Raw genomic sequence first — 25,730 nt, 5'->3', positions numbered from 1 at the left:
AAACACCATCTACAAGTGGAGAAGATTCCAAACAACTGCCAACTTGTTCAGGCCAGGCCGCCCCAGCAAGTTCAGCCCGAGAGCAGACTGCAAGATGCTGAAAGAAGTCTCTAAGAACCCCAGAATGTCATCACGAGACCTACAGGTAGCTCTTGCCACTGTTGATGTCAAAGTGCACGAGTCTACCATTAGAAAGAGGCTGCACAAATTTGATCTACATGGGAGGTGTGCCAGGGGGAAACGTTTGCTGTCCAGAAAGAACATCAGAGCAAGACTGAAGTTCGCCGATGAACACCTAGGCAAAGACCAGCACTTCTGGAACAATGTGCTCTGGACAGATGAGTCAAAGGTAGAGCTATTTGGCCGCAGTACCAGAAGACATGTTTGGCGAAAACCAAAGACAGCATTTGACCACAAGAACCTGATACCAACTGTAAAGCATGGTGGTAGAAATATTATGGTTTGGGGCAGCTTTGCTGCATCAGGGCCTGGGCAGCTCACCATCATAGAATCCACTATGATTCTTCATTGTACCAGAGGGTGCTTGAGGATAATGTGAGGCCATCTGTCGGAAAGTTGAAGCTCAACCGAAGGTGGACCTTGCAACATGACAATGACCCTAAACATACCAGTAAATCCACCAAGGAATGGCTGAAAAGAAAGAAATGGAGGGTTCTGGAATGGCCAAGTCAAATCCAAGATCTAAATCCCATCGAGATGTTGTGGGGGGATTTGAAACGAGCTGTGCAACAATTTTTTGTTGAATAAATTATTGCAAAGTCAATTTGTCATTGTTTTTAGTTCAATTAGATCACCTTTATCTATAGATACTGTTTAAACTAGAACGGGCACTCGGTAGAGCGCATACCTTCGCCGCAGCTACTGTTCTGTACTTGGCATGGGAGTGTAGGGAACAGAACAACAAAAATACGATTTTGACCTTTTCGTGACCTTGACCTTGACCTTTGACCCGATTGCTCCCAAAATCTAATCAAATGTGTCCCGTATAATAACCAATCATCCCACCAAATTTCATGCAATTCGGTTGAATACTTTTTGAGTTATGCGAATAACATACACACACACACACAGACATACAAATAAATACACAGCGATCAAAACATAACCTTCCGCTTTTGCGAAGGTAATGAAGATCAAATATTGATATGTCCACATATGTTAAAAAGATTTTAAAAAACATTTAATGGGGTGTACTTACTTTTTCCACCTGCAAAATTTGCACTTATGTTTATTTAAATTACACAATGGACTACAAAATGTAAATAGTCTAGTAGGAAGACTAGGTCCCCCTGCACCCCCCGGAGATATACTTCTAATCAGTGTTTCTAGATTGGAAAAAATGTGTAGAAAATGACTAGCTATGGCCCCAAGCTGAAAAAATGTCCCACATACCATTTTTATGCAAATTACTGCTGCAAATTTTATGCAAAATTATGCAAATTTTATGCAAATTTTTGATGAGGAGTAGAGTTGAGGGGTCTTTGAGGGCTTCATCGAGGTGCTCTCGGTTGCAAGACTGGGTCATTCTGAGAAGCACAGCAGGGTCAGAGATCATGATGTTCTCCTCCTCAGTGAATCTCTCCATCAACAGCCTCTCCATTGCCTCACACACTGTTTTGAGGCAAAAGAGGGACTTTGCGTAGGCCTTTCCACTGAGAACACCTTTGAGAGATCCACTTGTTACTAGTTGTGCCTCAAAGAGAATCTCTGCATATCCAGAACCACGCATCTTGTGTCCAGTGAGCATCCCGATGTAGTTCATGGATGTGTGGAAGGGTCCAATCGTTACTACATGACTAGCAAATTCATTTGGCCAGCGCCAGATGATGGGAAGGGCTTTCATGCAGACACCCAGATCAAATGTATTCAGGACCCATCTCTGACCCACCTCAGCAGTTGCTGCCTCGGAACGCTTCAGTAGCTCACGAACAACTGCGTTGTCTGTGATCGGTCTGTGCCTGGTGCCTGCATGGCATGGCAATGGCCTGCAGCCTGTGCCTGGGCTAGGGGGTTTCACCTCTGCAACTGGTTCTCCCCCACCCAGCAAATCAACAGTCGACTACTGCACGCCTATCCACCAACCGATCACAGACAACGCAGTTGTTCGTGAGCTACTGAAGCGTTCCGAGGCAGCAACTGCTGAGGTGGGTCAGAGATGGGTCCTGAATACATTTGATCTGGGTGTCTGCATGAAAGCCCTTCCCATCATCTGGCGCTGGCCAAATGAATTTGCTAGTCATGTAGTAACGATTGGACCCTTCCACACATCCATGAACTACATCGGGATGCTCACTGGACACAAGATGCGTGGTTCTGGATATGCAGAGATTCTCTTTGAGGCACAACTAGTAACAAGTGGATCTCTCAAAGGTGTTCTCAGTGGAAAGGCCTACGCAAAGTCCCTCTTTTGCCTCAAAACAGTGTGTGAGGCAATGGAGAGGCTGTTGATGGAGAGATTCACTGAGGAGGAGAACATCATGATCTCTGACCCTGCTGTGCTTCTCAGAATGACCCAGTCTTGCAACCGAGAGCACCTCGATGAAGCCCTCAAAGACCCCTCAACTCTACTCCTCATCAAAAATTTGCATAAAATTTGCATAATTTTGCATAAAATTTGCAGCAGTAATTTGCATAAAAATGGTATGTGGGACATTTTTTCAGCTTGGGGCCATAGCTAGTCATTTTCTACACATTTTTTCCAATCTAGAAACACTGATTAGAAGTATATCTCCGGGGGGTGCAGGGGGACCTAGTCTTCCTACTAGACTAAAATGTTTCATGATATTTGTTGTATTATGTCACCTTTATCTATCAATATTGTTGAAATGAAGATCAAATAGCTGTATGTTTAAATATGTTTTTTTTTTGTATACTGATTTTGTATACTGATTTTTGTATACTGATTTTTGTATTTGAAAAAGTCAAAACTTTACATGGGGTGTACTTACTTTTTCACGTGACTGTATATACAGTACAATGATGTGACACAATTGCAATGGGCCAAATAACTTTTTGGTTCGACTTCCTTGTATTTTTCTTTTGTACCGTATAACAGTTGTAAACTAGGACAGCACTCAATAGAGAGCATACCACTGCCAGACTGAACAGTTTACCTTTTGTATCCCACTGATAGGGCAGATCTGCATCCGGACTTGAACCAAAATCAAATCGGAGGAGCTACAGATTGTCAGAGGTCTGAGGAAGCAAAGGGAGCAAGAACAGAGAAGTCAGAAACAGTCTGCCAACATGTCTGCATTATCAGAGCAACAAGCCTTATGCTTCAGCCTCATCGCGGCAGATGCTAATAATGTTGAGACCTTTAGATTCCGCAGAATCCGGCATAGACAGATCTGGTGCTGGTGGGACAGCTTTGAGTATTAGTTACTCCACTGAGCTATGGACAAAGGCCTTGTCGGCTGTGAGTAGTTCTGATTTTATTCAAGTAATGTTTTGGAACGATGGAGAATACCACTGCGCAGCTACTCAATATTTGCGTTGTTTTGTACCATATAGCCACTAAAATACTCAATTGTTGCATGAAAAAGGGGTTGCCTCAACTTCTTTCACGAGCTGCTCGTTAGCGTCTCCTGCCATGTCAGCAAGTCTGCGGCGCACTGCATTGTCAAATACGGTACAGTACTGTTAAAGTATAAATGTTCATGCTACATCAATTTTCGCGCATTTTGGGCGACAACAAAGAAGCGCAAATTTAACAACGCGTGATGTATTTGCGTTTTTATTTTAGAGAAATTGCAGTGCCAGAGGGCACAAAGAATGTACATGCCGTACATAAGCAGTTGCCAGTCATGCCATAGTGAGTAGCAAACAATGCGGTTGGCCAGCACGTGTAGCGTAGGTGCAGGTGGTTCGCAACTACAGTACTGTACTCCAGCATCCACAATTCAGTGTAAAATATACTTCATTATTTGAAGTCGATTTCAAAGGTGGATGAACTTCAATGTCTTTTGCAATCTGTATTTTATTGGTTCCGTACATTGCTTCATTGGTTCCGTATGATTTACATCAGGTTCGTAAACCTTAGTTTATCGTAAAGTATGTTTTGATTGCCGTTTCTCTTCAATTCTGGTTACACTGCAAGTTATTTTCACCCTATGTAAATGTTCACTGGCATTTTGATAAAGTTCAAAAAGACCCGTTCAAATTTCCACTTCTACCATGGTTGGTTGAGAGTTGAGACTGGGCAGCAACTTTCCTTCCACATACTGTCAATGTCATTTGAATATCTAGTCGCAGTGCAAGACTCAACAATTGTGTCGGAAAACAAATTCATGAAAGAACTTAATATTTTTTATTCATCTGTAAAAACACGATGTTGTACTTTTTTGAGCAAGGACTTCACCACAAGCACCAAATTGTGGTGAACGATCAGAAACTGTAAATGTCAAGTCAACGTAGGAAGGACTGTGTGTCCTCTTTTTATTTTGCTCAACTTTACTTGTTCCTTCACTGAGATAAACAAGCCTGGTGTTGGCATAGAGGTTAGGGTGCCGGCTTGGGATCCTGGGATCCTGGGTTTGAATCCTGGTTGATCACTGAATTAACCCCAGGGGGGTTGACTCAGCCTATCATCCTTCCGAGGTCGGCAAATTGAGTACCACATCACTGGTAATTCCCTGTGTGTCGCAGGATGCGACCAACAGGGTTGGCGGCAGGAAGGGCATCCGGCCATAAAACATTGCTTCAAAAAGGGGACCATGGTGCCCAAAAAAGGCCAAACCCTGCTCTGTGGGGAAAAATTTAACAGAAATATTATGCTCTTCACTGAGATAAACATTCTCAACTCGGGCCTTCAATGAGTGCTCCATTTGTTTTCAATCATTGAACACCAAAACAACCAGTCTCAACCAAATGGGGAGGATACGTGAGGGAACTGTCATGCTCACATCCGTTAAATAGTACATGGGGAGAGTGCGGAGCATCTGTTGTACCATGAACACATTAGTCAATTAAGCTTCGGTACCACACAGTGTAAGTTTGGGATTTGAGGGACGAGGCCCATCTGCAATGGCTGCAGATCTTTTCAATCTTTCTATATTTCTGGAGAATTCTCTTTTTAATCAACATTTTTTTGAAAAAAATGAGAAAAGGCATTCTTAACTAGAACAGCACTCGATAGAGCGCATATCTCTGCCAGGGTGAACAATTTACATTTTGTATCCCACTGATAGGGTTAACCAAAATCTAAAGGGCTTGTCCTTGTTGCCTACCTACAGTCACATGAAAAAGTAAGTACACCCCATGTAAAGTTTAGACTTTTTCAACATATTTCAACATACAGCTATTTGATCTTCATTTCAACAATATTTATAGATAAAGGTGATATAATATAACAAATATCATGAAACATTTACATTTTGTAGTTCATTGTATAATTTAAATAAACATAAATGCAAATTTCGCATGTGGAAAAAGTAAGTACACCCCTACATTTATCACTACTACAAATACCTAAAATTAGAATCAGGTGCACCAGCTCAGGTGCCAATGATTAGAACATCGTTAGAGAGGATCTTGGAGGAACCTGTCTTATTTAAACCTCAGACATTTAGTTTGGTTTGCTCTTTGTTGTTGAAGTGTGCGGCGTCACCATGCCTAGATCAAAAGAGCTCTCTGCAGCCTTCAGAAAGAAGGTTATAGATGCCTACGAGTCTGGGAAGGGATGTAAAAATATCTCCAAACAATTTGAAATCAATCATTCGACTGTCCGGAAGATCATCTACAAGTGTAGAAGATTTCAAACAACTGCCAACTTGTTCAGGCCAGGCCGCCCCAGCAAGTTCAGCCCGAGAGCAGACCGCAAGATGCTGAAAGAAGTCTTTAAGAACCCCAGAATGTCATCACGGGACCTACAGGTAGCTCTTGCCACTGTTGATGTCAAAGTGCATGAGCCTACCATTAGAAAGAGGCTGCACAAATTTGATCTACATGTGAGGTGTGCCAGGAAGAAAGATTTGCTGTCCAGAAAGAACATCAGGGCAAGACTAAATGTTTGCCAATGAACACCTAGGCAAAGACCAGCACTTCTGGAACAATGTGCTCTGGACAGATGAGTCAACGGTAGAGCTATTTGGCCACTGTACCAGAAGACATGTTTGACGAAAACCAAAGACAGCATTTGACCACATGAACCTGATACCAACTGCAAAGCATGGTGGTTGAAATATTATGGTTTGGGGCAGCTTTGCTGCATCATGGCCTGGGCAGCTCACCATCATAGAATCCACGATGAATTCTTCAATGTACAAGAGGGTGCTTGAGGATAATGTGAGGCCATCTGTCGGAAAGTTGAAGCTCAACCGAAGGTGGACCTTGCAACATGACAATGACCCTAAACATACCAGTAAATCCACCAAGGAATGGCTGAAAAGAAAGAAATGGAGGGTTCTGGAATGGCCAAGTCAAAGTCCGGATCTAAATCCCATCGAGATGTTGTGGGGGGATTTGAAACGAGCTGTACATGCAAGAAACCCCTCAAACATCGCACAGCTGAAAGAATTCTGAATGGAGGAGTGGGCAAAGATTTCTCCCAGTCGATGTCAGAGACTGGTAGACAGTTATAAGAAACGCCTACTTGAGGTTGTTTCTGCCAAAGGGGGCAATACCACCTATTCGAGCCAAGGGTGTACTTCCTTTTTCCACATGTGAAATTTGCATTTATGTTTATTTAAATTATACAATGGACTACAAAATGTAAATGTTTCATGATATTTGTTATATTATATCACCTTTATCTATCAATATTGTTGAAATGAAGATCAAATAGCTGTATGTTGAAATATGTTGAAAAAGTCAAAACTTTACATGGGGTGTACATACTTTTTCACGTGACTGTAACTCATCCACCAAGTTTCATCCAATTCCATCCTCAACTTTTTGAAATATTATGCCATATATTGTTAATTGCCCTATCACTCAATGTTGAAGAATCACTTTAAAATTTCTAGTATCAGGATCTTCACCAAAATGTAAACAATTTGTCCTGTCACACACGCAACCTGTCTCCCAAGTTTTGTTTTAATCCGGCCATAACTCTTTGAGATATCCTGCTTACAACAGACAGACGAACAAACAAACAGACAAACGGGTGAAAACATAACCAGCGTACACCTTCTGTGGCGAAGGCAACCAGTCAAGTCCTCACAGCCTACTGAACACACCCGATAGTTTTAAATCCTTGTTTTTGTGTTTATGGGGTCGTGGCTCATGGAGCTATAACATGGAACAGACCGGGATGTAACAGAATGAAATGGCTGTATAAAGAGGGGTGGTCACCATACACACCGACAGCTGGATAGAGGGACAAAATAGAGGGAGACTTGGAGAAAGTTGGAGAAAATAGAGGGAGACCTGGAGGAACAAGCATTCTGAGTATTGCGCTGCAATACATGTCCCCTACCGGCAGTCTGTCATCCAGAAAACTGTTAGGGAAATTAAAAAGGGTTATTCACCCACAGGTTCTGAATCGTTCCCAATCACTAATTACCTCAGGACGGGCTCACCTGTGATTCGCACTCGGGACTTCGATTTATACACCTTGTAGACAGGTCAGCAGAAGCACGAGAAAATAAGTTGTTGATAAAGAACCTTTCGAGTCGCTAAATATCAGTAATTTATTATATTTTCCGGTTCACGATCAATGATCGATGTGTATATATATATGTTGCTCGGCTTGGCTCCGCCCCTCCGGAAAGCACACGCTGTGTCGCGCTTTTGACGTTCGCGAGACGAGGCTGAGGGTGCGCGGTGCGGCTTGAGGAGAACTCTAAAATAAACAAAGTGCCATAACTTTGTCAAAAATGATCGAAACGTCGTGAAGTTCGAACTTGATCTGTAACTTATCATGAGGAAACCATGTACCAAGTTTGAAATAATTAGCATTAAGAGTTTAGGAAAAAAGTCTGGAAAACTGTTGTTTGCGTGACGGACTGACAGACTGACGGACTGACAGATGGAGGGACGGCGTGCAAACCAAGAGTCCCCTCCGGTGTACACCGGTAGGGGACTAATAAGCGAAGTACCAACTTCTAATCTGGTGTGTGGGTGTATCTAGGCATAAGGAAGAACGCTATTGAAAATTGGGTCGCCACGTTAAAATGCAAGATGGCCGCCGCCATGTATGTCGGAACCTTGTGAGCGGAATATCTTGAAAAATAAGCGAAGTACCAACTTCTAATCTGGTGTGTGGGTGTATCTAGGCATAAGGAAGAACGCTATTGAAAATTGGGTCGCCATGTCAAAGTCCAAGATGGCCACCACCATATATATGTCTGAACCTTGTGAGCGAAATATCTTGAAAAACAAGCATTCTGAGTATTGCGCTGCAATACATGTCCCCTACCGGCAGTCTGTCGTCTGGAAAACTGTTGGGGAAATTACCAAGGGATATTTACCCACAGGTTCTGAATCGTTCTCAATCGCTAATTACCTCAGGACGGGCTCACCTGTGATTCACACTCGGGACTTCGATTTATACACTTTGCAGACAGGTCAGCAGAAGCACGAGAAAATAAGTTGTTGATAAAGAACCTTTCGAGTTGCTAAATATCAGTAATTTATTATATTTTCCGGTTCACGATCAATGATCGATGTGTATATATATGTTGCTCGGCTTGGCTCTGCCCCTCCCGAAAGCGCGCGCTGTCGCGCTTTTGTCGTTCGCGAGACGAGGCTGAGGGTGCGTGGTGCGGCTTGAGGAGGACTCTAGAATAAACAAGAGATATCCTTTTTTTTTTCTTTTTTTCTTTTTCGTTTAATTAACGATATCTGCCAAACCACGTGCCCTATCGCAAATTCCAAAAGGACATTTTAGTAGACTGACCTGCTGAACAGCTATGTGAAGTTTCCCCTCGATTGGATCAAAAATGAGGGAGCGGCTCGGTTTTAAATGTTCATGCTTAAAAACGTCATAACTCTGAAACCATGTGACGCATGACATCATGCTCGCTGACTTTTTTGTTCGTCATGGGTATGCGATTCTGCCTGCAAAGTTTGGCCTCGATCTGTTTCTGCCGTTGCAGAGAAAAAGGGTTTTTCGTGTTTTCACGAAAAACAATATGCCGCCCGAACCACGTGACCTGTGACGTCATAATTACCATTAAAATATTCTACAGACCGAGTCCCTCCTATGGTGAAAATTTGATCTCAATCGGTCCTATTATTGCAGAGAAAATATTTTTTAAAGGAAATTAAAACTTAAAATGGCACTGAGTTAAGGATCATCAGAATGATCAGAATTCCCAAAGTTCAAAGTGCCATTACTTTGTCAAAAATGATCCAAACGTCGTGAAGTTCGAACCTGATCTGTAACTTATCATGAGGACACGATGTGCCAAGTTTGAAATCATTAGCATTAAGCGTTTAGAAAAAAGGTCCGGAAAACTGTTCTTTGCGTGACGGACTGACAGACTGACGGACTGACGGACTGACGGACTGACGGACTGACAGACTGACGGACGGAGGGACGGCGTGCAAACCTATAGTCCCCTCCAGTGTATACCGGTAGGGGACCAAGAAGCGAAGTACCAACTTCTAATCTGGTGTGTGGGTGTATCTAGGCATAAGGAAGAACGCTATTGAAAATTGGGTCGCCACGTCAAAATCCAAGATGACCGCCACCATATATATGTCTGGACCTTGTGAGCGAAATATCTTGAAAAATAAACGAACTACTAACTTCTAATCTGGTGTGTAGGTGTATCTACGCATAAGGAAGAACGCTATTGAAAATTGGGTCGCCACGTCAAAATCCAAGATGGCCGGCGCCATGTATGTCTGAGCCTTGTGAGCGAAATATCTTGTAAAATAAACGAACTACTAACTTCTCATCTGGTGTGTGGGTGCAGCTACGCATAAGGGAGAAAGCTATTGAAAATTGGGTCACCACGTCAAAATCCAAGATGGCCGCCTTGCGTCTTCCACTTTGTCAACTCACATCACTTCACCGACGGGGGACCTAGGCGTAACGCTTGTTATCTATATAATAATAGCGTAAGGACTCGACTTTGTTATCCCTTTTACGCCGCTGTTACGTGGTCCCCTCGGTGCATACCTGGTCTCGGTGACCCCCGGACCGTGAGAGGAACTTCGCCAGAAAGCTGTATTATATATGCGCTTTCGCCACGCAATCCATATGAATTTCACCCAAGAGACAACTGATGTTCAAGGATATATTTCAATGGTAATGATACCATACAATTTCAATGATACAATCACGGAGATTTTCCCCGAGCAATCAACAATACACAACCATCACCAATTCCCCACCCACAATCAATTCCCTATGATTAAGATGGCCATCTTATATACGTGTGTCCCGGTGAGTACTCACGACACCCTTTTGGTCTCGGTCCCGCACAATGTCTCTGGGCCCCTCCTGACCAAGATGATGGTCGGCGTCGCCGCACTCGGGCGGTTGAACGAACCCCGGGTGGACGTGTTTCCACCGGGCAGGTATCGTACCCGGCACCCCGGCTACAGCCCCTCGCGGCCACGCGAAGCGGGGACGGGAAAGCAAGCCACAGGCCCCACGCCGCTTGCCAGGCGTGTTAGGCCCCAACGGGCGACCCGTACGCGTCTTTTTAGACGGTGTCGCGCACGGCGCCAAACGCTGGGTCGGTGCACAGCCACACGACAGTTTGCCGTCCACCGGGCAGGTATCCGTCCCGGTAACTCCTCTCGCCAGACAGGCTCGGGAACGCCGCTTTTCCACACGGCTCAATCAATCCCACCTTTCGTCGGTGCGGGCGAGGAAGAAGAATACTCGTCCTTTTCTCCTCGTGTCTTTTTCCTTCCGTTTCCGGTCACTTCCGTTTCCGGCCACTTGTTCAGAAGGGCTCCTGACCCTCCAATCACAACAACCCTTAATATACTACACACGGATAAGCAAAGACCTGAATGGTAATCCACATACCTTCACATAAATATGTAACACTCCCCCCCTTCAAGAAAGAAAGTTTGAACCCAGCGAAAACTTTCTTTGCCGGCCAATTTGGAGAAACAAACCAGATAACTCAACCCCCCCACATTATCAGTTCCCCCCGGGCACAGTTATCACTTAAAAATAAAGCAACCAAAATTTCACCACAACCCCTCCAGATTACTCCCTCTGGACTAAGCACCAGCAACGACATTGTCCCTGCCAAATCAAACTCCATCTCATGACCCTCTGACTTTGACCGTCAGTTTCTTGTGAATGAAGGTTAAGGGGTTGATCAAAGATCCAAAGTTACGCCACTCGATAGCACTTTTTCCGGGAGGCCAAGCCGAGTATTCACTACATGGATGCCTTTAGGAACGTGGAGTTCACGGTTAGTCCGTGCATGAAAGTTCACTACCTGGACGCCTTTAGGAACGGCGTTCACGGTTAATCCGTGTAGGAATCTTGGCTCGGCGGCTCCGCCGCATTCAGTGCTTCAACTTCTCAGAACTTCCCTAATACTTAGGGTGGGACCACTTGTCCCTGTAGTCCCATGAATAGCGGTCTCCTTCTCGGCCACTACTTTGCCAATCCTTCCTTCGGGAGCGGCCGTAACTCAGGGAGCCTCCATAATAATATTGATTGCGGCCACCACCAAAGCTACCGCCCAGTTGTCCTCTCCTGTAGACCTCTCGACGCCTACGAAATGCCTTCCCTACTGTTATGGTCCGACCCTCCAAATCCTTGCCATTCCAATTCTTCTCTGCCTCTCTGGTGTCTTTTGTGCTGGCAAACGTGACAAAGCCGAACCCTCTTGACTGTTGCGTTTCCCAGTCTCTTACCAACCGCACTTCCACCAGCGGCCCATATCTGTTGAAGACAGAGGTCAGAACTTCTTCCTCTGTTTTGAAGTTCAGTCCCCCTACAAATAACTTGGCACTTTTGTCGCCATCCCGAGCTGGTGTGGCATTATTTTCCCTGCTGGGCTCTTTACCAACCCTCAGGTTACCATAAACTTGACCCCCGGCCAAATCATTCCCGATAACCACAGATACACCCTCTACAGGAAGCGTGGCTTGTAAACCGACGGTGACCGGTCCTGACACCAAATCGGACTCCAAATGGATGACATGAAGGGGAGCACTAACACCGCCCCCGATCCCCTGTAAACGAACACTATCCCCTGTTGCCGTCTCCTCGGACCATGGCAAAATGCCTTCAAGCATTAAAGATTGATGTGCCCCTGTGTCCCTCAATATCCTAACCGGTTTCCGGTTAGTCGAGGCTCCATCCCGTGACACAAACCCCTCTGAAATAAATGGTTGGTAACCCTTTTGATGGCGATTTCTCACAATGGCCATTGCGTTTGGAGTCGTAGTAGTCGGACTCCGCTCTGGGTCTTCGCTTTTCATGCGGTAACAACTGGACATCAAGTGTCCAGGTTTCTTGCAAAAAGCGCAAGTAGGCCCGGAGGAAAAACTCGTGGTCTGCCTCGGGCCCCCCGAACTATAAGTTTGTCTTGGGCCCGCATCCCTCCGATTTCGAACAGGTGGGGTATCATAGTTGTCCCCATAATCATCTCGAGGCCGCCGCCATGTATGGTCGTTCTCCGCACCTGCTGTTCCCCACCTCCCCTGCGGAGATCTAGGCGAGGAGTTAGGTTCGTGGACCCCTATTCGGTGGGTTAAGGCATAATCATCTGCCATGGTGGCTGCGTCCCACAACTTTGGTACTTTCTTTTCCTGCAGGTACACTTTGATGTCCTCGTGGACACACTGCTGGAATTCCTCCACCAGGATCAAGTCCCGCAATGTCTCGAAGTCTTTCCCGACTCCTTTTGACTCACACCACCGATCAAACATGTTTTCTTTCACTCTGGCAAACTCCACATGGGTCTCACTCTCCCTCTTCCTGGCATTCCTGAATTTTTGCCTGTAAGCTTCCGGAACCAACTCATAGGCCTTGAGGATGTGCTTCTTCAGTACCTCATAATCTGCACATTGGTCCATTGGTAGCGCCGAATAAATTTCCTGAGCTTTCCCCACCAGCACACTTTGCACGAGTATGGTCCAGGCCTCCTGCGGCCAGTTTAATTGTCGAGCCACTTTCTCAAAGTGTGGGAAAAATTTCGCGACTTCCTTTTCTGCTTTCCTTTCTTCTTCTTTAATCCGTTCCTGGCTCCGTAATTGCAACTCCAGTTTCCGGAGCTCAACATCTTCTGGTTCTTCGGGTAGCCACTCCCAGGCTAACTCGTCCCATGTTCCTAATCCCACCATAGATTGTATCACCGTGGCCTGCAACTCTGCCTTCCTCAAATTAGTTCGGACCTCCAAGTTAAAATGTTTGGCCAATTTCAAGAGGTCCGACTTTAGCAACGCTCGGAACTGTGCCTCACTCGGGGTTACCCCAAAGTTCTGTGCCACAAACGCCATGGTGCCTATCGTTAACACCTGTTAACCTTCACCCAAGACTTTACCCCAATTTCTCAAAAAAATTTACCAATTAATAATTAATTAATAAATTTTAATTAATAAAAAAATTATTATTTTATTATTTTATTCAATTTTAAATCCCGGACGAGCCCCCAATTCTGTTACGTGGTCCCCTCGGTGCATACCTGGTCTCGGTGACCCCCGGACCGTGAGAGGAACTTCGCCAGAAAGCTGTATTATATATGCGCTTTCGCCACGCAATCCATATGAATTTCACCCAAGAGACAACTGATGTTCAAGGATATATTTCAATGGTAATGATACCATACAATTTCAATGATACAATCACGGAGATTTTCCCCGAGCAATCAACAATACACAACCATCACCAATTCCCCACCCACAATCAATTCCCTATGATTAAGATGGCCATCTTATATACGTGTGTCCCGGTGAGTACTCACGACACCCTTTTGGTCTCGGTCCCACACAATGTCTCTGGGCCCCTCCTGACCAAGATGATGGTCGGCGTCGCCGCACTCGGGCGGTTGAACGAACCCCGGGTGGACGTGTTTCCACCGGGCAGGTATCGTACCCGGCACCCCGGCTACAGCCCCTCGCGGCCACGCGAAGCGGGGACGGGAAAGCAAGCCACAGGCCCCACGCCGCTTGCCAGGCGTGTTAGGCCCCAACGGGCGACCCGTACGCGTCTTTTTAGACGGTGTCGCGCACGGCGCCAAACGCTGGGTCGGTGCACGGCCACACGACAGTTTGCCGTCCACCGGGCAGGTATCCGTCCCGGTAACTCCTCTCGCCATACAGGCTCGGGAACGCCGCTTTTCCACACGGCTCAATCAATCCCACCTTTCGTCGGTGCGGGCGAGGAAGAAGAATACTCGTCCTTTTCTCCTCGTGTCTTTTTCCTTCTGTTTCCGGTCACTTCCGTTTCCGGCCACTTGTTCAGAAGGGCTCCTGACCCTCCAATCACAACAACCCTTAATATACTACACACGGATAAGCAAAGACCTGAATGGTAATCCACATACCTTCACATAAATATGTAACAGCCGCACCCAGTGACCCGATGCCCACGGCACTAATGGATTTACGATCTACGAACCGCGCTCTTTGTTTATCACGTACAGGCATACCCCAAAAATCTGAATTAGCTGATGTTGGGGCCCAAAAGCATCCGATTAACTGCCGATACGACGCCATCTTACGACGTTATCGTATTGGCGTCTGCTGGGCGAAGGCGAAGCAAGCCGTCCGCTGATTGGACAGGCGAAGGCGAAAGCAAGCCGTCCACTGAGTGGACAATCCAGAGCATGCATTTGTGCCGGTGTCGGCGATCGTTGTTCATATACGCACTCTTAATTCTCATCTTTCTTCCTAACTCTTACTCGGACAGGCAAATCCCCTATGCCATCCATAATGGTACACTCTATCCATACACCACATCCTCCCTTCCGTGGATGTTCCACGGGTTTCGGCTAGTTATTATTATTCTAAGCTGATAGGTGAGAAGCCTGTTGGTCTTCGATTTATGTTTTTTACCTCCGCCACCAAAGGTCGATCGAGGTTTTATTTTCACCCCTGTCTGTCTGTTTGTTTGTTTGTTTGTCTGTCTGTGAACAAAATATTTCAAAAGGTTGTGGACGGATTCTTACAAAAATTGACGGAGATGTAGCGTATGTGACAAGGACGAAATTATTAGATTTTGGAGAAGATCCGGATTGGGATCTGGATCCGAGAATTTTTAAAGTGATTCTTCACCATTGGGAGATAGGACCAAAAATGACATATAGCAGGATATCTGAAAAAGTTGTGGACGGATTTGGACGAACCTTGGTAGACCAATTGTGTGTCTGACAAGGACTAATCGATTCGATTTTGGTGAAGATCTAAATATGGATTCAGAAACGAGAATTATTTAATCCTCAAGTGATTTTTCACCATTGAGAGATCGGGCCAAAAACGATAAATAGCACGATATCTCAAAAAGTTATTGACGGATTTGGACGAAACTTGGTGGACAGGTTGTGTGTGTGTGACGAGGACTAATCGATTCGAGTTTTGGTGAAGATCTGAATATGGATTCGGATACGATAATTATTTAATTTCCAAGTGATTCTTCACCATTGAGTGATGGGGCTAAAACCGATACATAGCACGATATCTCAAAAGGTTATTGACGGATTTGGACGAAACTTTACTATTATTATTGTTATTATTATTATTATTATTATTATTATTATTGTTGTTGTTGTTGTTGTTGTTGTCATCATCATCATCATCATTCAGGTCAGTTTCCATCTGTGGAAGCGTTCTGGGGCCCTGGGACTTCTCCACGGATCTCGGCAGTAGGTTCTTTTGCATCTGGGAACCTCATCGGGCTCCGGAGAAAAGCCGTTCAGAGATCTGGGACCTCTTCACAGATCCTGGGACCAGGCAGGGTCTCTGCTGTTTGCCGGACCGCATTTCGCGTTGCCTGAGCCCCACGAGAATGTTACACGAAGCTGTCCATTTTGCCCTGCGGGGAAGCGGTGGGGGTGGTGGGAAGATGAAGGGGACAACAGTTAAAATGTCAGAAGAGCTCCTTTGGTGAAATATGTTGTATCGTTATATATTTGGCGTCCTGAACATTACACCAGAGAAGCCATTTTCAACTGACTCACACTTACTTCCAAGATGAGAATTTCAAAATTGATATTAAGTCACTTGAATCAAGAAACAGCAGGTCAGTGTCTCCCGTAGCTTTCCCTACCAACTACAGCCATATTGGGTTTATGAAGAAATTGTGTTTATTTGGATTTTTGGATTTATAAAGTCCCTCCAGTTTAAAGATTCAACCCTCTCCCTAGACCTAGACCTAACATAACCTTTGGACTGTGTGAACATTGTTAGTTCTGCAGAAAATGAGAGGTGGTGTGAATGTTTCCCACTCGTGTCAGACTAAACACAAGGCTGGTAGACAGACTGGGAGGATTGATAACATATAATGGTTATGTTCCCCGATAGACAGGAATTCTGCTGAGTGCTCTGTGCGGCCTGCTCGTGTTTGATCACTATCTCAAAATTTAAACTCTCGGGCTTCTGAGTTGTGCCAGTCCCTCAGATGGCTGTGATGTTTCCAATCACAGATGGTCTGGTTTGAGAAACGATTCGTTTTGAACTTGGGATCTCATGCTTAAAGCTCTCCCTGCTGTCAGCACATTCCAAGGCACCATCTCCTTGACCAAGTTGAATATAATTATTGCAAATGTGGGGGGGATTTACGATTCAGAAGCGTGTCCGAGCAGCTTGCAGCGTATGATGGCAGCTTTGATATTATAGGTGTGATTATCGCAGTGGAATAATGTAATGTTGTAATGATGGAGCAATCCGTGTGACGGATTGTGTAAAACGTATAAACGTCGAGGGTTGTGCTTGGATTCCACACAATGTAGCCGAGTAGGCCTGTATCCCACACTAATTATAATGCTTAACCGATATGCAAGGCCTACACACAAAGGCTGCAGCATGTTTTGGAATTGCCATTAGAGTAAATAAAGTACAGCTGGGTATAATTGGCATGAAGCGCTGTGACTGATCCATTGCCCTTATGAGGCCTCTGTCGCTGCGGGCCTTGTACACGTTTTAGCAGGATTACCACGACATGCTTCCAGAGGCAGAGACAAAATTCTAACAAGTGGGGGAAAGGTGAATGAAATCCCCATGTTAATGTGTAAGAGAGTTGGAATGGTGTGTCCAGAAACAGAACACTATCATTGAAGGAAATGGAGGAACTTCATAAACTCACACAGAAGGGGTAGGGGTGCAGTGTACATGGGAGTGGGAGTCTTTGAAATGGCTGCCTTTTGTTTGGTTTCTGTTGCTCTCGGTGAATGTTCGTCTGTTCCTGCAGACAGGTCGCTTACACTGAGAGTGAGGGAGGCTGGGAGGGATTTGCACTTTGTGGTACACCGACATGGTCGGGTTGGATGGAGCACATGCATTCCATTTCTGTCGAAAGCATTTACTTTTCGAGTTTCCTTTCTGTAAAAAGGTGCAAGGCTTAAAAAAACCCCGAAAAAAACCTTTTGATTAAAGTCTATTCTTCTACTCATTACTTAGAATTAGCCAAGGAACTTACCTACAAAGGCCTGCTCTTTCTGAAAGTTACTGTAGGGACACAGGTTGAACCTTCACAACTCCGCTAAGAGCTACAAACTTAACTAACACATTATTTCTTTACAAAGTTTTTGGCTTATGGAAGAGCTATCACACAGACATCATTCATGCACATACAATGCAGACAGAACACCTGGGACTTCACTTTTTAACATGAGACAAACGCAGCCATTGACCTTGGGGGAAGTAACTTCCTGGAGCGCTCTGGGTGATGGCGGTGCCATCTTGTGACGTTACTTTTCTCTCAGAAGTCAGCAGTGCAATTAAGGAGAAATACCTGCTTCCCTCTCCCCCCCAATGGTTGTTTGCCCGTCCTCGATCCTCTAAATACTGAGCATCAAGCAAGGATGCAGCACGTACCCTATTTCAAGTCTTCGGTACCGCTCGCTTCGGGGTACGAACCGATGACCTCTCAGACTCAGAACAGACCCTCTAACACAAAATTCCATCAAGTCTGGTCATTTGATGATCTTCTTTACAATTGAATAAAATTTATTGCTAATATCCTTTTCCAAAGTACAGTAAATTTTAATATAACAGAGAGTGTTTCAATGCTGGGAAGAGCCGGACATGTTTAAATGTGCCATGCAGATGTATGATGATGTTTTGGTGTAACTTGTATGCATGTCAAAGAAGAGCGACAATTGCTTTGCAATGCATGTCCCTCACCGATGTGATATTTTCTAAGTCCAAAAAAGGGCATAACTTTGTGAAAAATTGACGAAACGCCCTGAAGCGCGAACTTATTATGTAACTTATCATAATAAAGCCATGCACCAATAGTATGGCAGATAGATGCAGGAATTGTGCCTTTGATGATACAAGCACGAGAGTTGGCACAGTCAGAGTATGTCCTAAGAAAGATATTTGGCTATAGGGCCATCGCAGATTTGTCCTTTTTTTAAAAATGGCCGCATTGTTGTCACAGGACAAATCTGCGATGGCCCTATAGCCAAATATCTTCCTTACGGCATACTCTAACTGTGTGCCAACGCTCGTGCTTGTATCATCAAAGTCACAATTCTCCCAAATATTTCACCTATCTGCCGCACTACAAGTTTCAGTTGAATATGTTATACGGTATGGCGAAAAAGGTGCAAAACCACAGGTGGGATGGACGGACGGATGGACGGACAGAGGGAGAGCAAACCTATCGTCCCATCCGGTGAAACTAGTAGGGGACTAATATTTAACAGGGATTTTCTATCTCGGTGCTAAGTTATCCACAAATGGGAAGCTTGTGAAGAACTTCAAAGGAAATAATTTTAGCAACACCCCTCGTCCCTTCCCTTCTGTCTATCCACACTTTTGTTGAGTGCTATTCACATTCAAAAATGAGGCTGAATGGCCCTGATTGTTTTAATGGAATGAATCAGAATTTACTGATCTCAGTTACACAGGAGCCATTTCTCATACCACCACAAAAGGGACATTGTTATCGATAGTGCAGGCCAGTGTAGATAGTTAGTCTTCAAATGGTTTTGCTAGGACGTCATCCTGTTGTTACATTAAGTTCACTCGAGTCTCGACCCACTGCATACCCGTGTACTCCTGACGGGCCATCATGGAGCACGGCAAAGCATAATCCTTTCGCTCTCTTCTCATTTAGATAAGCGTATTGGCAATGAACGAACTTGGGAATGTGTGTGGCATCCAGTCCGCAGCAGGGAGCCGCAATAGACGCATCTAACTGTTGATAAACACGAAAACACCTCGGCAGATGCCAAATAACCACATGTGGACCCCTTTATTTGTGTGTACCAGCAATTTACTCTGTGATTTTATTTTATTTACTTATTGTGTTCGTGCTTTGCCTGCTTTCCTATTTGTTTGTAAACTTGTAGTTGCTCATAACAGCAAAAGAGCCACCGGCTCAATGTTCCTGGCTCTCAAGCAAGCTGATGCTAGCTCCAGCTGTCAGGAAGTATCAGCTTTATTGCAGAAACACATGACAACCGAATGCATCTTCAACTGCAGTAGTAAAGATTCCAATTTTTCCCCCTTTGTCCCTTCCGAGTTTTTTTCAAAGACAAATTGGGTAATTATCTTGATTTTTAGCTATTGTTTTTATTACCATGAAACCGTGGATTGTTTAATAACATGCAATTATCTAATACTGATAACAGCTACTGATTAGGAAGATTTTACCAGAAATGTAGAGATATACGTAAAAAATAATAAAATACATGGATGTTGAACATGCCATGGATCCCGTTGCAGAACCACTGTTGATGTTCAAGGAATATTTCCTTTGGAAATTGTTAATGGAAAAGGGAAAAGGTTTGATTGATGAGGATGAGTGAATGTGAATGTGGATAGGGTATCGTGGACAAGTAATGCGTAGTTATAATGACGACAGCAATTACTGGTTTTGTACAGTATGCGCTCACAGGGCCATTTCCTTTTGAGACAAAGTCCTGGTGTTCATCTATTCCTGGAGCACAAGGATTGGATACCACCTGCCATTCGAATGGCACCTGTGGTTTGGAGGCATCACATGCGAGCCACTTGAGTTTAGGCTTTGCCTTCAGATGTTTCCTGTGTTGCTTATTCTGCTGTTTTTTTTAACCTTGGGTGGGAAGAAGCATGTTATTTGTCTAAAAATGTTGAATTGATTAATGTATCAGCAAAAGTTTGCCATTCCAGGGTTCTGAATTGGTCTGCGGAGTCCAGGAAAAGGACACCTGACCGTGGCTGGATGCGGCTTTGGGTTATCACAGCTTCTTTTTAAAAACAAAGAATTCGCCATGCTGGATCCTAATTCCACTGTCGATTATGACTGAGTTAGTTGTATCAGATTCATGAAACGTTTACATGTTCAAACCTTCTCATTTTGAACATTTGGAATTTTTGTTCTGTTAAAATCTTGAATGAGGAAACAGTTTGAACAGCTAATATCTCAGTCCCGCTAACAATACGATGACTTGTTTGGCTTGAAATGTAAGAACAAAAATGGGGGGGTGTTTGGAAAAAGCAACAAAACCATTGTTGTTAACAAACAGGACTTTGAGCAATCGTAGAAGCACTCGTACAATAGTCATATAGGTTTTGCCCACCGTTGTGCTCACTAATTTGATGTAATTTGGACAGTGGTGGGAGAACGGCTACTTCCGAGTACAGGTAATTCCACTCGTTATCACAGCATTTTACTATTTTATATGTCTTCTCTTTTTTACATGGTCGAAGGCTCATGAAGGAGCTGTGACACAAATCACATGCACGCACACATGTAGACAAAGACCTGAGACAACACCAGACCTGTCTTCAGATATACGTAACCTCAGACTTTGAGAGGATTGATTCAACTCCCCAGGGCATGCTGTTTACTGGCGACAAAATCTTTGTGACGTCGTTTTTTTGTCTGCAGGGAATTTAGGAGAACGTAGACCCTCTCTTTAATTTCTAAACGCAGCATCGTCTGTCCATGTGTGTGTGCGTGTGTGTGTCATGTTTTATTATAAAGGCTTCCTGATGTCATAGAATAATGAAAATGGTATTGTTGTAAAGCTGATAGTCAATTTACTTGGAACAAAAATTTCAAAGTTGTAAAACGTCATGTCTGTTTAATCATCATATTTTCATTTTAGAAATTTTTACAAAATAATTAAAAATGAAACACAGAAATATTTAATTAAATAAGTATTCAACCCCCTGAGTCAAGCAAGAAGTGCCTTTGGCACCGATTACAGCTTCGAGTCTTCTTAGGTATGCTGTATCCACTTTGCACATCTGGATTTTGGGAGTTTCTCCCATTCTTCCTTGTAGGTTTGCTCAAGCTCTGTCAAGTTGGATGGGGACCATCAGTGAACAGCAATCTTCAAGTATTTTCACAGATTCTCAATGGGATTCAAGTCTGGGCTTTGGCTGGGCCACTCAAGGACTTTCACGTTCTTGTTCTGAAGCCATTCCAGTGTTGCTTTGGCTGTTTGCTTGGGGTCATTGTCCTATTGGAAGGTAAATCTTCGCCACAGTCTTAAGGTGTTTTGCACTCTGAAGCAGTAGTGCAGGCCCATATGTCATAACAATATTGTTTGTGTTTTTTGTTTGTTAAAATTGATTTAGCAATGGATTCTGCTTCAGAATATTATAGAGATGTAAAAAAAATAGGGTTCCATTTTTTCTTTTACGTCTAATAGGTAGTAATTCGAAGAAATCCAAGATGGCCGCCATAAAATTTGGAAAATACACTTTTGTGCATATCTTTGTATCTAGATATCATATAAACATGAATAATATGTCCTTTTATATGTTTTCAGACCCAAGGAAGCCATTACTGCCATTGTTTTTACAGAAAAATGCAAGGAAAATAAAATAGTGGACATATACCAGCCAAAGTGGGGTCGGCCGGCATGAAATCGGTTAATTAAGTTTCCACCATCTAGTTAAGGTCTGGTTTTGACTGTGTTGACGAAATGTGAATCTGAATAGTAGTATCTATCTTTGCAGGACCGACGACAGTTCAAGAGTGTCTAGAAAATTACACCTACCTTCAAGATGAGTGACTCACCACCCAGGAAGATTGAGAAGTCAGTAGATTTCGGACTTTGTTTTGTATGCCAAATGGCCATAGGGCAAACAGACTATACAACCTTTGTAACGAAACCAAAACTCTCCTCTGTCGAGAAACTGATGGCAGGTGCTGAGGAACAGTACACGTATGGTGAAACAAAGTTTGCATCATTGAATAGACGTTTGCAATATTCCTCTGCTGAAGAATTGCTCGCAAAAGGTCTCCGCTACCATAAAGCTTGTTACAAAGATGTTACCAATAAGATGCACATTGATCGAGCAAAGGCTAGGTTTGAGAAAGGAACAACATCAGGCAGTGCCGCAGAAATCCGACTGAAAAAGAGAGGACGACCAAGTTCTAGTGATCTAGGGGAAAGCACGTCAACATCCAGAAGGTGTTCCCGAGAACAGACATTTGACGCGCTCAGATGTGTCATATGCCAGGAAGACAGAGGAAGTGAACTACACAATGTGTCAACAAAGAACATGGGACTCCAGATCAGAAACATTGGCCAAGAAACAAGTAATGACAATCTGAAAGTGAGACTGAACAGTGTCATAAGTTCGCCTGACCCATTGCAAGCAATGGCTGAGGACATGAAATATCATTTACCATGTGTAGTTAAGGCCAAACGTGCTATAGTTAAGACGGAAAAACAAACAGAAACAACCAATGTTAACTTTGGTCAGGTGTTATCAGACCTTGAACTCATTGAATTTGTTGAAACTGCGTTGAATGATACTACTGAAAATGCTGTGCTGAATATGAATGAAATTCATGTAACCTATGTCAATTTACTTAAGGAGCACGACTTTCCGGTCTCAGACAACCATAGTTATAAGCCATACCTGAAACAATTGATCCTAGACAACATTGCCGATGTTCATTTCAGCCGGCCCTCAAACAAAACAAAGCCAGAGCAGATTCTTTCCACAAAGCTCAAAGACCACATGATATCAAGCACAACTAGAACGGGCACTCGGTAGAGCGCATACCTTCGCCGCAGCTACTGTTCTGTACTTGGCATGGGAGTGTAGGGAACAGAACAACAAAAATACGATTTTGACCTTTTCGTGACCTTGACCTTGACCTTTGACCCGATTGCTCCCAAAATCTAATCAAATGTGTCCCGTATAATAACCAATCATCCCACCAAATTTCATGCAATTCGGTTGAATACTTTTTGAGTTATGCGAATAACATACACACACACAGACATACAAATAAATACACAGCGATCAAAACATAACCTTCCGCTTTTGCGAAGGTAATTACAGCAGACAGCATCAAAGACGATTTTAAAGTACTTTTGCGAGCTGCGAAAATATTGAGGAAAGACATCGCATCTTCCCCAGCATGGAAATTTAATGGAACCTTTGCTGATTACAAGCCACCCCCGATGCTCAACATCTTCTGCAAGCATGCAGTCATGGGAACAAGGAAAGTAGGAAATAGCAACAGGGAGGACTCCATTGGTGTGAGTGCATCATTGTTGGCGCAGCACTTTGTCGGTGCTTATAAATCTGACCGACAGGTATCGTACGAACCAAGAAGCGAGGATGGATCATTCAAACAACGATTTGAAACTCCATTGAGTGTGGGCTTAGCTCTCGACATACACAAAAACACATGATCCAAGGCGCTTGTAGAGAAACTTGCACATCTGGACCTCGCCATCTCCTACAAAAAGGTCATGGAGATTGAGACCAGCATTGCCAACTCCGTACTGAAGCAAATGGAGTCCACCGGAGGCATCTGTCTACCACCATGGTTGGTTCAGGACACGTTCGTCTGGTTTGCCATGGACAACATCGATTTTCTAGAGTCAACTCCTTGCGGGATGAATACCCTTCATGGTACAGCAATTGCGATCTACCAGCCTGTATCACCGGAGAAATCACCCATGATACCACCAATTGAACTTGACCGGTCATCAAAAGCTCAAACGATACATGATGCAGTTGGCTGTAAAACGTTGACCTGCAAGAAGCCAGCACCCAAGAAGAGAAAGAGCGACTGCAAGCTGCTCACATCAAAACCCGAGACAGACAAGAACAAGAAAACCGATATGACCTGGATGATTGGATGCCTGAACTTCGAGGAAGAAGGAGAAGTTGACGTCAAACTCACAGCTCCAGGGACGTGGGGAGCCTTCAATTCCTTGCTATCTTCGTCCAGTGAGAAGACCAATGTTGCTCTCGTTCCTCCGTTGATAAGGTCGCCTCCTACAGACTATGATACACTGTACACGGGTCTGATGAGAGCTCACAACATCACAACTCGTGTTATGGGGAGTGAGGCAATCACAGTCATGACTCTCGATTTGCAGCTATACGACCTGGCGATGAAGCTGTGGGTGGAACGCGAGGACATCAGGAAGCAATTCCTCTTCCGACCTGGTGAGCTACATGTTGTGTTTTGGGCCTTAGCTGCATTAGGAAAATACGTGGAAGGGAGTGGAATTGATCAGGCATGGGTCGAGGCTGGACTTTTCTCGCCAACCACAGTGAGCCAAATACTAAATGGGAGGCACTTGTATCGAGCTCTGGAGGCACACATGGTAACACTGATCGCTTTGTACAACCTGTACTTCCAGAGATTCCTGGCAATGGAACCTGAAGAAAGGGCCTATCTGAACGAGTCATCTGTTCGTCTGGGGGAGGCATATCAGAGAGACATCAGCGGGAGCATGGAGCCAGAGAAGAATCTATGCGACATTCTCAAAAAAACATTGGCCATGATGGAGTCCAGAGATATGACCAAAAAACTGGAACAATTTGAGGTCAGCACAAACAAGATACAGCGCTTCATCCTGAACTACATGAAACAGTTTGAGACTATCCTTCTGTTCATTAGAAGTACAAGACAACGTGATCTGCTGCTGCATATGGAGAGCATCGAGTCTCTCACGAAGTACTTCTTCGCTCACGATCATCTAAACTATGCTCGGTTGCTCCCTCTCTACATTTCAACAATGCAGGAGACTGAAAAGCAGCACCCAGAACTGTGGAGGGAATTCATGAAAGGGAACTTCTGTGTGACAAAAGGATTGGCAGGCTTCACATCAATAGCCCCAGACCATGGCATTGAGCAAGAAAACCGTACACTGAAGGTGATTGGAGGAATCGTAGGGATAACTCAAAATGAGAAGGCGCTTGACAAGTTCTTCCTCATTGCACCTGAGCTGTCAAAGTCACTGCACGAGTTTGCGGAGGGATATGGTCTTGGTGAAAACCAGAGCAGAAAACAACACCACGAAATCACGGGGGGAAAGCTTTCCCGGGTGATGAGCCATGCCTCCAAGCTTTCTAGGGTGTTCCGTGAACATGGCGATCCATTTATGGAAGAGGAAGTAGACGAGGTCTACAACCTGCTCACCAAAGAAGTCATGAATGAAAAAGTGTCCAGCGACATCTTAGAGCGCGACGAGATCGGACAACAGATGTTCCAGCAATTTGCCACAGATCGTTTAGCTGAGGGAAAACTTTCTGTGTGGGACAAAATGACGAAAAGAAAACTTCGAACATTCAAGAGTTCGAATGCCACAACAGAAGTGAGATCGGGCGACAAGCTGATCAAAGTCAAAGAAGAGCGAGGATTGTTGCAGAGGTTCATCGTTATCTCACGGAGCCGACCAGAGCTCGACCTGAAAGAATGT

General features: G+C 44.3%; 1 protein-coding gene across 1 annotated transcript in view; it reads left to right on the top strand.

The window, feature by feature from the left end:
• PXDN (peroxidasin) overlaps window positions 1-25,730 on the top strand; it is a gene marked incomplete in the record, with an annotated part of 235,630 nt that overhangs the window by 11,511 nt on the left and 198,389 nt on the right.

Source organism: Myxine glutinosa, chromosome 11, assembly GCF_964187855.1.
Source record: "Myxine glutinosa chromosome 11, kmMyxGlut1.1, whole genome shotgun sequence".
NCBI lineage: Eukaryota > Metazoa > Chordata > Myxini > Myxiniformes > Myxinidae > Myxine > Myxine glutinosa.
Note: the sequence above shows the minus strand (reverse complement) of the source record. Positions and strands in the feature narration are given on the sequence as shown.